The sequence below is a fragment of the Megalobrama amblycephala genome, linkage group LG20, assembly GCF_018812025.1.
Source record: "Megalobrama amblycephala isolate DHTTF-2021 linkage group LG20, ASM1881202v1, whole genome shotgun sequence".
NCBI lineage: Eukaryota > Metazoa > Chordata > Actinopteri > Cypriniformes > Xenocyprididae > Megalobrama > Megalobrama amblycephala.
Window position 1 is genome coordinate 21,704,511 of NC_063063.1, and position 11,339 is coordinate 21,715,849.

Genomic DNA, 11,339 nt, shown 5'->3' on the forward strand with positions numbered 1-11,339 from the left:
AAACAATGTCAGCTATATGGGAGTTAGATTACTGTAATAGAAGAAACATTTTGTAATGTAAGCATAGCATAAGAGCTCTATATATCAGGATGGTGCTTATTAAAGGATTAGTTCACTTTCAAATTAAAATTTCCTGATAATTTACTCACCCCCATGTCATCCAAGATGTTTGTCTTTCTTTCTTCAGTCGAAAAGAAATTAAGGTTTTTGATAAAGACATTCCAGGATTTTTCTCCATATAGTGGACTTCAATGGAGCCCAAACGGTTGAAGGTCAAAATTACAGTTTACAGCGATCCCAGACGATAAATAAGGGTCTTATCTAGAGAAAGCATCGCTCATTTTCTAAAAAAAATTAAAATTTTATACATTTTAACCATAAATGCTCATCTTGAAATAGCTCTCTTCTTCTTCTCTATTTGAGTTCCAGCAGTTTAGATATGCTAGTGCAAGTATATAACAATTAGTTCAAACTTTAACCTGTGGAGGGCAGTAATACACTTAGTAGTGTCAAAACACTGCTGGAATTCTAATAGAGAAGAAGAAGAGAGCTAGTTCAAGATGAACATTTATGGTTAAAACTTACTTTTTTTTTTTAGAAAATGAGCAATGGTTTCTCTAGATAAGACCTTTATTCCTCGTCTGGGATCGTGTAGAACGCTTTGAAGCTGCACTGAAACTGTGATTTTGACCTTCAACCGTTTGGGCTCCATTGAAGTCTATGGAAAAAAATCCTGGAATGCTTTCATCAAAAACCTTAATTTCTTTTTGACAGAACAAAGAAAGACATGAACATCTTGGATGACATGGGAGTGAGTAAATTATCAGGAAAGTTAAATTTGAAAGTGAACTAATCCTTTAAGACTTCATTGTATGTGTTTGTGTGAAGAGGGTTAAAATACTTGATGTGTAAAATGTGTAGATTGAGCGGTGATTTAGATGTACAGATGCCAGAGGACATGTTTGTCTGTGTATATGCACTGTGCTTTTATCCATATGTGTATTCACATATAAAAAGCAGTCTCATCAAACAGAGTGCTGTAGCGCATCTCCATTTAGCTAGCGTTAAAAAGAAAATCAATGGGAGATTTGTGGCAGGAAGTCTGTATATTCTCTGTGGCCTTTTCAGTCATTTAGAGGGGGAGAGGTTTGTTGTGTTTCTACCCCACAAATCTTAACCCTCATTGGTTTGAGACTGTAAGAATGGGGATAGCTGTAAATCTCAACACCCTAGAATAATTCTTAAGAATGGCTATCATTCATCACACTTAGAAACACACACAGTGTGAGGGTAAGCAATATTCTGGGGCAATCGATTGAGAGTAATTTGATCCGTGTCATCTGTACAGCTAATTGATTGCTCGTTTCAAAAGCTATATTGGTGTGTAAGCGCATCCGGTCCATGTAGAAGCCATTACGTGGTTGATCCCCATTATAATATATTAATTAGTAGAGAAAAGAAACGGCATTCGTTTTCTCCTTCGGATGGCAAATGTGTTCTGTGCAAACATTTGTCTTTGAACAGCTATAGGATGTAATTAAGTTACGTTTGAGGAACAGTAATTGCTGACTTTGACGGTTCCTTTTGATTACTTGATCAAAGAAAAGAAAATTGCCTCAGTTTCAGCCTGCCAGCTAATAGACTTCCACCGAAGGCCTTTGGAAACTGCCGAGATCACTGTGGAGGGTGTGATTCAGAGCACATGGTTGATCAAAACTGACTGAAAATGACCAAGGAAGGAATTGCAGTGCTGTTCAGAATTACTTCTTTTGAGTTTTTTTTCCTCCTGTTTTTGTTCCTTTTCAAAAGCCCATTGAAATAATTTCTTGTTTAATAGCATTCAACGCATTTTATTCAAGAGTATTCCTCTCCCAATTGAACACTGACCAAAATGAAAGAATTATATGTCTCATTTACAAACTCTGGGCACTACTGACATTTCTCACAAGTGGCTTCCTTCAATTCTCTCTCTTTAAGTGGGTGAGTAAGTGAAGTGCTGATGAGGTTGCTGATGTCTGGACAGATTCTCCCACTCAATTTGGCATGCTGCTCAATTCTTTGACAATTGCCCCTCTTGTCTGCTTGCTCAATTTGATTTTAGTAGTTTCAAGATTTTTTTTCCACCCCTAGTATGTTCCGATAGTTTTCAAAGTGCTTACGTTTTGGCAATCTTTAAAAACTTCTCCAGCTTTTGTCTCCTAACAACTTCATCTCAAGTTCCAGCATCTGGGACTCATGACAGTAGAACAGATCTGATATGATTAAAGAATGATTTAAAAATGAAGTTTCAATTTGTTTGACATTGCAACACAGCAGATAAATAATCACTCTCTCTCTCACACACACACACACACACACACACACACACACACACACACACACACACATGAGTTCACACTTACAAATCATAGACGTAGAGTAAAAGAGTATGCGTATTTGGCGTGCTGTCCGGGGGAGGGCTCCGAGCTCGGAATGTGGCCCGAACCCAGAGTACTCCCCCGTATCCCTGGCTGGGATAGGAACTAGCCAAGGAGTCGGAGTGGCGGAGGGATGCAGAAAAGACTATCGAGGAATGAAGGTGAGTCGGCTATCTATATATAGGCCTCCAATCATACTGATTGGGTAGATCATTTGAACGTGCTCCTCCTGAACTTTGTTAATAAAACATCATATGGGGACATTCCATAGACATAATGGTTTTTATACTGTACAAACTGTATATTATATCCCCCTAAACTAACCTACCCCTAAACCTATTCATCACAGAAAACTTTCTGCTATTTTAGGTTTTCAGAAAAGATTAAAAAATCATTCTACTTGATTTTTTAAGCTTATTTCCTCATTAGGACCAAAAAATGGTCCCTACAAGGTCAAAATATACTGATATTACAATATTTGTGGGGACATTTGGTCTCCATAACGTAGGGAATACCAGGACCACACACACACACACACAGAGAGAGAGAGAAACAGACAGATGGAAAAAACATGTTGGGTTTTCATGTTTTATGCGGACATTCCATAGATATAATGATTTTTAAACTGTACAAACTGTATATTCTATCCCCTACCCCTACCCCTAATTCTACCCATCACAGAAAGCTTTCTGCATTTTTACATGTTCAGTGTCCCCACAAAGATGGCAATATCCAAAATCCTTGTCCTTGTGGGGACATTTTTTGGTCCACATGGAAAACTTCTAATAAATCATACAGATTGATACTTTATGAAAATGTAAAAATGCAGAAAGTTTTCTGTGATGGGTAGGTTTAGAGGTAGGGATAAGGGTTAGGGGATAGAATATGCATTTTACTGTATAAAAACCATTATGTCTATGGAATCATGAAAACCCAACGTGTGTGTGTGTGTGTGTGTGGGTGTGTTTTATTGCTGCCTTCTCTTTTTCTTAAAGAAACAGCTGATGAACTAATTGAATATGGCATATAATAGTCAGAAACTGAAAATGTGCAGAAATATATTTATATTTCTGCTTATTTACTCATTAACTGCTGTATTACCCACAATCAGAGTTTGATTAGGCCAAATTCCAGCGTTACCCTCTGGAAATAGGAGTCGCGTTCCCTCTAGTGGTCTATCATTACAACAACACAATATCAAGTTTAAATCATGACAAAAAAGTAGAGAAATAATTAAAACAGGTAGGCTAAATAAAAATAATATAAAAAAGAGATCTACTTGTTGTAGAAAGAATGCAAATAAATGTATTTAAATAAATAAAAATGAATACAAATTAATTATATATTTTATTCTGTTCTCAGTGAATGGGATGTTCAATCAGCTTGCCAGTAGATGGCAATGTTGTACAGTTTGTCACATATCACACATGACGTAGCAAACTCATCTCTGCAAGGATTTGCTGTCTGTGCACCATTCTGAAGATGCCCATATTTATTCCTCATTTGGAGCATACTTTAAATAGTCAGTAGTCAATGCTCAAAAGGTTATTTGTATTTCAAGGGAATTAATTTACTAGGTAGGCTATATAAGAAAAACATATGTAGAAAATAACTTGAACAAAATATATATTAATATCTTCCCCCAATTACATTAATTTTTTTTGTGTTGGTGTTGTTACATACTATATAGATAATACTGATTCTGAACATATCTCAGTACTGTGGCTTTACCATGGTATCAGATAATACTGAATATGTTACCTGTATACTTAAAAGGATGTCATGGTGCATGTCCAAAAACATAGTATTATCCTTGTAGTATGTCTAAAAACACACTAATACCATAGTACTTTTTGCTTTTTATATTATTGCAGTTTGTGAACAGGTCATACAGTGTGAGACGTCTGAGAAAATGCGATTTCTCCGTCTAGTTTCATTGCTTGTGCTTTCGTTCTTGACAAAATCCAGGATTAAGTTACAGCTTGAGTGGCACAAACCCTGAGTTTTGAAACCAGCTTTAAGAGGAGTTAAAGGCACTGCAAAGGTCAGTAAACATCCATCCTAACATAAGTATTTTGCTCATCTGAACATTGAAAAATGTGCTGTTTGCAATCTAGCCTGGGTCCAGCTAAACTGGGATAGTGAGCCGTTTGGAGACATCCCCAGGCTTTACAAGCTCCACATAGCAATGAGTTCCACTGGACAGCGTTGCCCTTGTTTTCTTGGAAAGTGACACAAATGCATGTAATGCAAACTGCTACTGACAGCGAGAGTCTGTGAAGATTTTTTGGCACCATTCTAATTATTTATCACTTACATTTCTGCCCCAATTTCTAGAACAACAGTTGATTGACACTGCGTGTTTTAATTGCCTCATCCTCAACAAGTTATTCTGCTCCAGGCTGCGTGAACAAGAAAGGTGAAATCTGAAATCCCTCGGAGGAACGGCACCATTAATAACAACTTGTTTCAAGACTGACTGGTAGTCGTTTTCTATTAATAAGTTTGTGTTACTATAACAATGTTGTTGCTAATGTTCCTGCAGTAATTATATTGGAAGTTGGAAGTGACAGCGCCCACTGAGGAACAATGTTTATTCAGGTTTGTTCTTTAACTGAAGTAGGAATACTAAACTCGCCTGATTGTTGTGCCCACCCCAGGTATCCTTAATACTCTGATCTGTATTCTTCCCACATGTTTAATTACCTCTGACATGATTGCACATATAATGGGACATGCAAGGGCAAGTGAAGGCAGATCTGTCTTTATATTTACTATGCCTTCCAAAGCATTGGGGGTGGCTTTGTATTGCGCATTGTTGCCTAACTAGACAACCGCGACCGTCGATTTGATGAGGCTGTAAATGCAACCAAATGGAGAAAAAGGGGGCCTTTGGAAGAGGAGCTGCTGATGCACTCATTTCTGGTACGGGTCTTTTATGGACGAGTGCAAATATACGGATTTCACAGCAGGCCCTGGTCATTTCTGTTGACATGCTGTGGACTTAAATCTTCAGAGTGTGTGAAAATTTGAAAGTTATATCACATTGTGCCCTAAACTGACTTCAAAAGGAAATATTTCAGCAGGTCACGGAATAAAAAAATGCATAATACATTCTTGACATCGCTCAGCCTCTGCACATTTGACTACAACAGTGGCCAATGGTGTGCCTTGCAATCGTGTGACTGACTACAGCAGCGCCTACACAGGGATTCTGCTTCAGATTTTGATGATACACGCTAATGTTTTTGTGGAAAACATGATACGCTTTTGATCAGTTTAATGTATCTTTGATAATGATGGCTATGTATCACATTTTCCACAAAAAATTAAGCAGCACAATTGTTTTCAACATTGATAATGATAAGAAATGTATCTTGAGCAGCAAATCAGGATATTATTATGATTTCTGAAGGATCATGTGACACCGAAGACTGAAATAATGAAAGCTGGAAAATTCAGCTTTGCCATCACAGGAATAAATACATAGTTCAGTCATGAAACTCTAGATGGCGCAGGCTGATTGGTCCTTAACACAGCTGATGATAATTACAGCATTAACTACTTGGCACAAGCTGATTGGTCCATATCACTTCTGCAGCCAATGAGCTTGTTGCTCACACATTTAAATGGCTGGTTGGTTACATTCACTATAGCATTTTGCAGCGTGCTTCAGAGTTCGTCTGAAACCCTCCACCTTCCCCAGCTCCACCTGTATAGATCTGCTATGGGTTATTGATATATGCTATTTGTGCAGCAGCATATGTCTTACTCGCAGCAGTGTATCGGCGTATGTATCGGCAGTAGCAAAATCTACAACAACAACAATAATCAGCAGCAGCAGCAATTGACCATTTGCAAAGACCCGCCACCCCTTTTAGTTACTGTTGCTACGTCTGACAAGCCATGCCGCTCTCACACCACACATCATGTTCTCACGCAATGAAAAATACATCGCGGAGCAGGTTACTTTTGATATGAAACAAAGTCTCAAATTTTGTCATTTTTAAAGAAATTTAAACAATAAATACAGTTTTGTGGCTCTTTAATGTGTCGTGACAGATCGCTGTAGTGCCTCAGTTCAAGCGGCTCATGAACCGATCATCTCTTCTTACTAGTTCATTTATAGCATCAAACAAACATGAATGAACATCATAAGGAATGTTGTTTCAACCACAGAAAGATGTCAGTACACACCAGTTTTCAAGTTCAAGTCTACCGACGTTAATCTACTTACTCCCCTGACTGCTTTGTTGGACAAAATGGTGGACTCAGCGTTATGACTGGTTAGATCACCTGTCAATCAAACCGCAGAAAGATATCAGTACACACCAGTTTTCAAGTTCAAGTCTACCAATGTTAATCTACTTACTCCCCTGACTGCTTTGTTGGACAAAATGGTGGACTCGGCGTTATGATTGGTTAGATCACCTGTCAATCAAACCCCCGGCAAAGGGTCAATTCAGCAGCAGCGTAGCAGATCTGTTCCGCCAAGACCAAATACATTAAAATTGTCATATCCATTACCATGCTAAAAATCTTCTGAGAGTTGTCATGATTGAAAATATATTAAACTGTAATAATGTTTCACATTATTACAGTTTTTACTGTATTTTAATCAAATAAATGCAGCCTTGGTGAGCATAAGAGACTTCTTTCAAAAACATTTAAAAAAAATCTTAATTATTCAGATTAATTTCACCAGAAGTGTACATTTATTAGCAACATTATGCCTTAATGTTAAGGAAGGTTACATAAGTCCCCAATATGATTCAGATTATTTGTTATTTGTACAAACTGCTATTTTTATTTTGTTATTTGTTAAAATCAAATTTTAGAAAATGTTATTAATAATAATATTAAATGTAATTCATCAAGTAAGTATGAAACAGAAGTTGTGATAATCTTTTCTTTCTTATTGTGACATATATACGAGTTAAATGGCTTATTGTAACAAGAATAAATAGAGGGCGGGCCTTAATTTTGTCCATCTGGAATTGATTGGATGGTTGTGGTGTGCTATTGCTGTGATCTCGTGTGAGTGACAGGCTGTCCCGCCCTCGTGACAGTGAACATCATCAGAAAAGAGAGAGGTGAAGTTATTTTGATTAAAGATTACGAGGGCACATTAAAAAAAAAAAGAATAATAATAGTTTTTGTTTTTCCTCATGTGTGAAAAAGTGAATAATTTATCATCATTTAATTGTATTGAAGTATACCCCCAAATTTGTAACTGTCCCTTTCCACCCCTCATGAGTTTAGATCCCTGTGTGTTGCATCCAGCATCCGAGCATCTCATAGAGCTTCCCAGCCTCCCCCTGCTGACTCCTGCCACCTGCCAATACACCAGTGCCTGATTGGCACTTGAAATGAAATAAATAATGAAAAGGAAAAGCGGGTGTCGACTTTGTCTGCAAACACTCGTCTGTACCTGCCAACTGCTGTAAGACAACAGTGGACCACAGGGGTTCAGCATGCATGTCAATAGGTTTTGCTTGGAGCTTCTTCACTCGCAAATGTCAGAGTCGCAGACGTTTCTGTCTGTAGATGTTGCGGCCAAAGGCGGCTCTTTCATGCGGGGACCCTCTCCTGTGCAGCTCGATGCCATTCAACTCAGTCTCTCTGTCTGAGGGGCCCTTCGCTTAGGGAATACTGTTGCTTCTCAGTAGGGAGCCAGTAGTTAGTGCTATGTGGGAGTTGCCACGACCCAAGTGTGTTTTTACTGTAAAATCAGTATGTTTTTTTTTTTCACACGGCATGCAAACTCCAATGGTCTCCATCTCACTCCTACAGTCACGATTCAGGAACAGAGGTAGCTGGTGTCCAACAGAGCGATGAATCCTCCTAAACACGCCCCTTCTTTGTGTGCGATCAGAGGAGAGAGAAACAAAAGTTCAGGGAGTGGGAGTTGAAGCATGATGTCTGAGGTTAAATTAGTCTTGAGCTGAAACCATTCGGTTTATGCCCTCTCTCTGCTCATTCGTTTCTATTTAGCCGGATACTGGCGGGCTAGTGTTCCTGCGAGCTGTAACTATGCAAAACATGTCAATGACTTCTGTTTCTGCAGCCTTACTGTGACAGTGGGAGAGAGGTGAGAGCATCACCATGGAAACCCACTACGGGCTTGAGTGCAAGTCAAAAACATTTATTGTCAGAGTAGCTTTCAGTGTTTTCATTGGTCTTGCCATTCTTAGTCCAAGAAAGGAATGGACCTACAGCACACATATAGAGAGAGGAATAGGATACTCTGGGCATGTTTAATTATATAACGTAATTCATACACAGGGGTAATTCAAAGAGCTTTACACAGGCATAATAAAAAAATGAGACATTTAAAATCAATTAAGGTCATAAGTTAATTTAACTACTGTGAAAAAAATAGCATAGTTGAAGAGTTGTTATGGATTCTAAAAGCTTTTATAATGTCTAAATGGGCCGTGGTTTCAGGTAAAAAAAATAAGTTAACCACTGTAATTTCAATTCAGACATACAGCCTGGTCCTTGAACTAGGATGACCCAAAGGTCCACTGGAATTGGACTGTTTTTTCCTTCCCCAAGTCATAGTTTTATGGCCCTTTGTTTAAGATGATTTCTTTTCATTTCAGCTGATAGGAGAAATGATGTAGATAATGATGTATATCAGTATTACATCTGTCCAATTTCTCCTTGCATAAAGAGTCATTTATGTGTAAATTGGCTCAACTTACCAGATTCTCCCAAAAATTCTCTAGATAGAAAACATACTTTTTTGCAAGTTTGGTTTTTGAAGTCAATGCTTTTGAATAGGTTTGGAAAAATCATTTGCATTCTTGATCTCCCATGCACAGAAAATACAAAATTATGTTAGTGCACACTATCACTTATTACACACCTAACTATTAAAAATATAATTTCTTTCAAGCAACCACACGTTTACAGTCATTATATATTTGTGTTTATGTTTTTTTTCTAAGCACATTTTACCAATTCCAAACCCCATCAATCTTAATAACTAGTATTTTTAACAAGGGCTGAAAGTGAAAAACGCCTTATATTCAGATGTGCATAATTATTAAATAGGTTTTCCTTCACAAATAAGATGTGCCAAAAAGAGCTTTAACTCACACTGAAATGTAAACAAATATTAAATGCCTATGAGAAGGATGCAATATTAGAAACTGCAAAATTAAAGGGTTAGTTCACCCAAAAATGAAAATTATGTAATTTATTATTCACCCTCATGTTGTTCCACACCTGTAAGGCCTTCAAGCATCTTCGGAACACAAATTAAGATATTTTTGATAAAATCCGATGGCTCATTGAGGCCTCCATTAACAGCAAGACAATTAACACTTTCAGATACCCAGTAAGGTACACTGTAAAAAATGACCGTGATTTTAACAGTAAAAGACTGTAAAAATGCTGCGGTGAAAAACTGTCAATTGATTTACAGAAAGTTTCCGTACTATATACGGTGAATAACTGTAATAGATCTAACGGTACATTTAATGTAATTTTACAGTAACATACCGTTAAATTAACAGTTTTTGGAAGTGAAAAATAACAATTCATTGTAAAATTTACAGTAAAAAAAAACATAAATTGACATTCCCACAATTCCCTGCATGACACTTCACATTTGATATATTTTCGTTGAAATAACTCTAATTTAATAAGTTTTTCTCATTTTTTTCTAATCAGTTATGTACATTAGGGTTTTATGTTACACCTAATGTTGTTAAATTAATGTTTATTGCATTTTTAAAATGTCATGTGTGTTACCATGATGGTGTTTAGTGTGTGTGTGAATGACACTGTGTGCACCTTCTATATGTTAGTGTTGTCCTTCTCAGCTTGTGGAAAATCTGCTTGTGATGAACTTTGATTCATCATGTGACTCTTATCACCACTGTGTTTGGTGTCTGTCAGTGTATTATAAAGGTACAAAACAGATATTAGTACTTCATTAGGTTGGTAAATTAACATTATATCAGTTAATGAAATACGTTATTTTACCGTAAATTTAACAGATTTTTTTTACGTTGCTACTGTATTTTTTACGGTAAAGTTCTGGCAACCACAGCTGCCGGTTTTTTACTGTAAATTTTACTGGAATTTTTTTTACAGTGACAAACAACATTTAAACAGTTCATGTGAGTACAGTGGTTCAACCTTATTATAAAGTGACGAAAAACTTTTCAACAATATCTAGTGATGGATGATTTTAAAACACTGCTTCGAAGCTTTACAAATCTTTTGATTCGAATCAGTGGTTCGGAGCGCCAAAGTCACGTGATTTCAGTAAATGAGGCTTTGTTAAGTAATAAGTATTTTGAAATTTCAATGCTTCATGTGACTTTGGCCATTTGATATGCGATCCGAAACAAAAGATTCGTAAAGCTTCGAAGCAGTGTTTTGAAATCGGCCATCATTAGATATTGTTGAAAAGTTTTTTTTGGTTTTTTTTTGGCGCACAAAAAGTATTCTCGTCGCTTTATAATATTAAGGTTGAACCACTGTACTCACGTGAACTGTTTTAAATATGTTTTTAGTAGCTTTCTGGGCATCTGAAAGTGTTAATTATCTTGCCGGCAATAGAAGCTTCACTGAGCCATCGGATTTTATCAAAAATATCTTAATTTGTGTTCTGAAGATGAACAAAGGTCTTACGGGTGTGAAATGACATGAGGTTGAATAATTAATGACAGAATTTTCATTTTTGGGTGAACTAACCCTTTAAGGTGTGACCACTGGACTGCAAAATGCTCATTTGGTGAGCAGGGTCACAAAAAAACAAGTTTAGAAGGAAAAATGCATGTTAACAGCAAAAAACTTTAAGAATTAAGGTGAAGAATTAGGTGTGAAACCATCAGGAACCCTTTAATCTTAAGCGCCACCATTTTCCAGAACTGCAGCCTACTTGGAGTCTAAGTATAAAGTGTC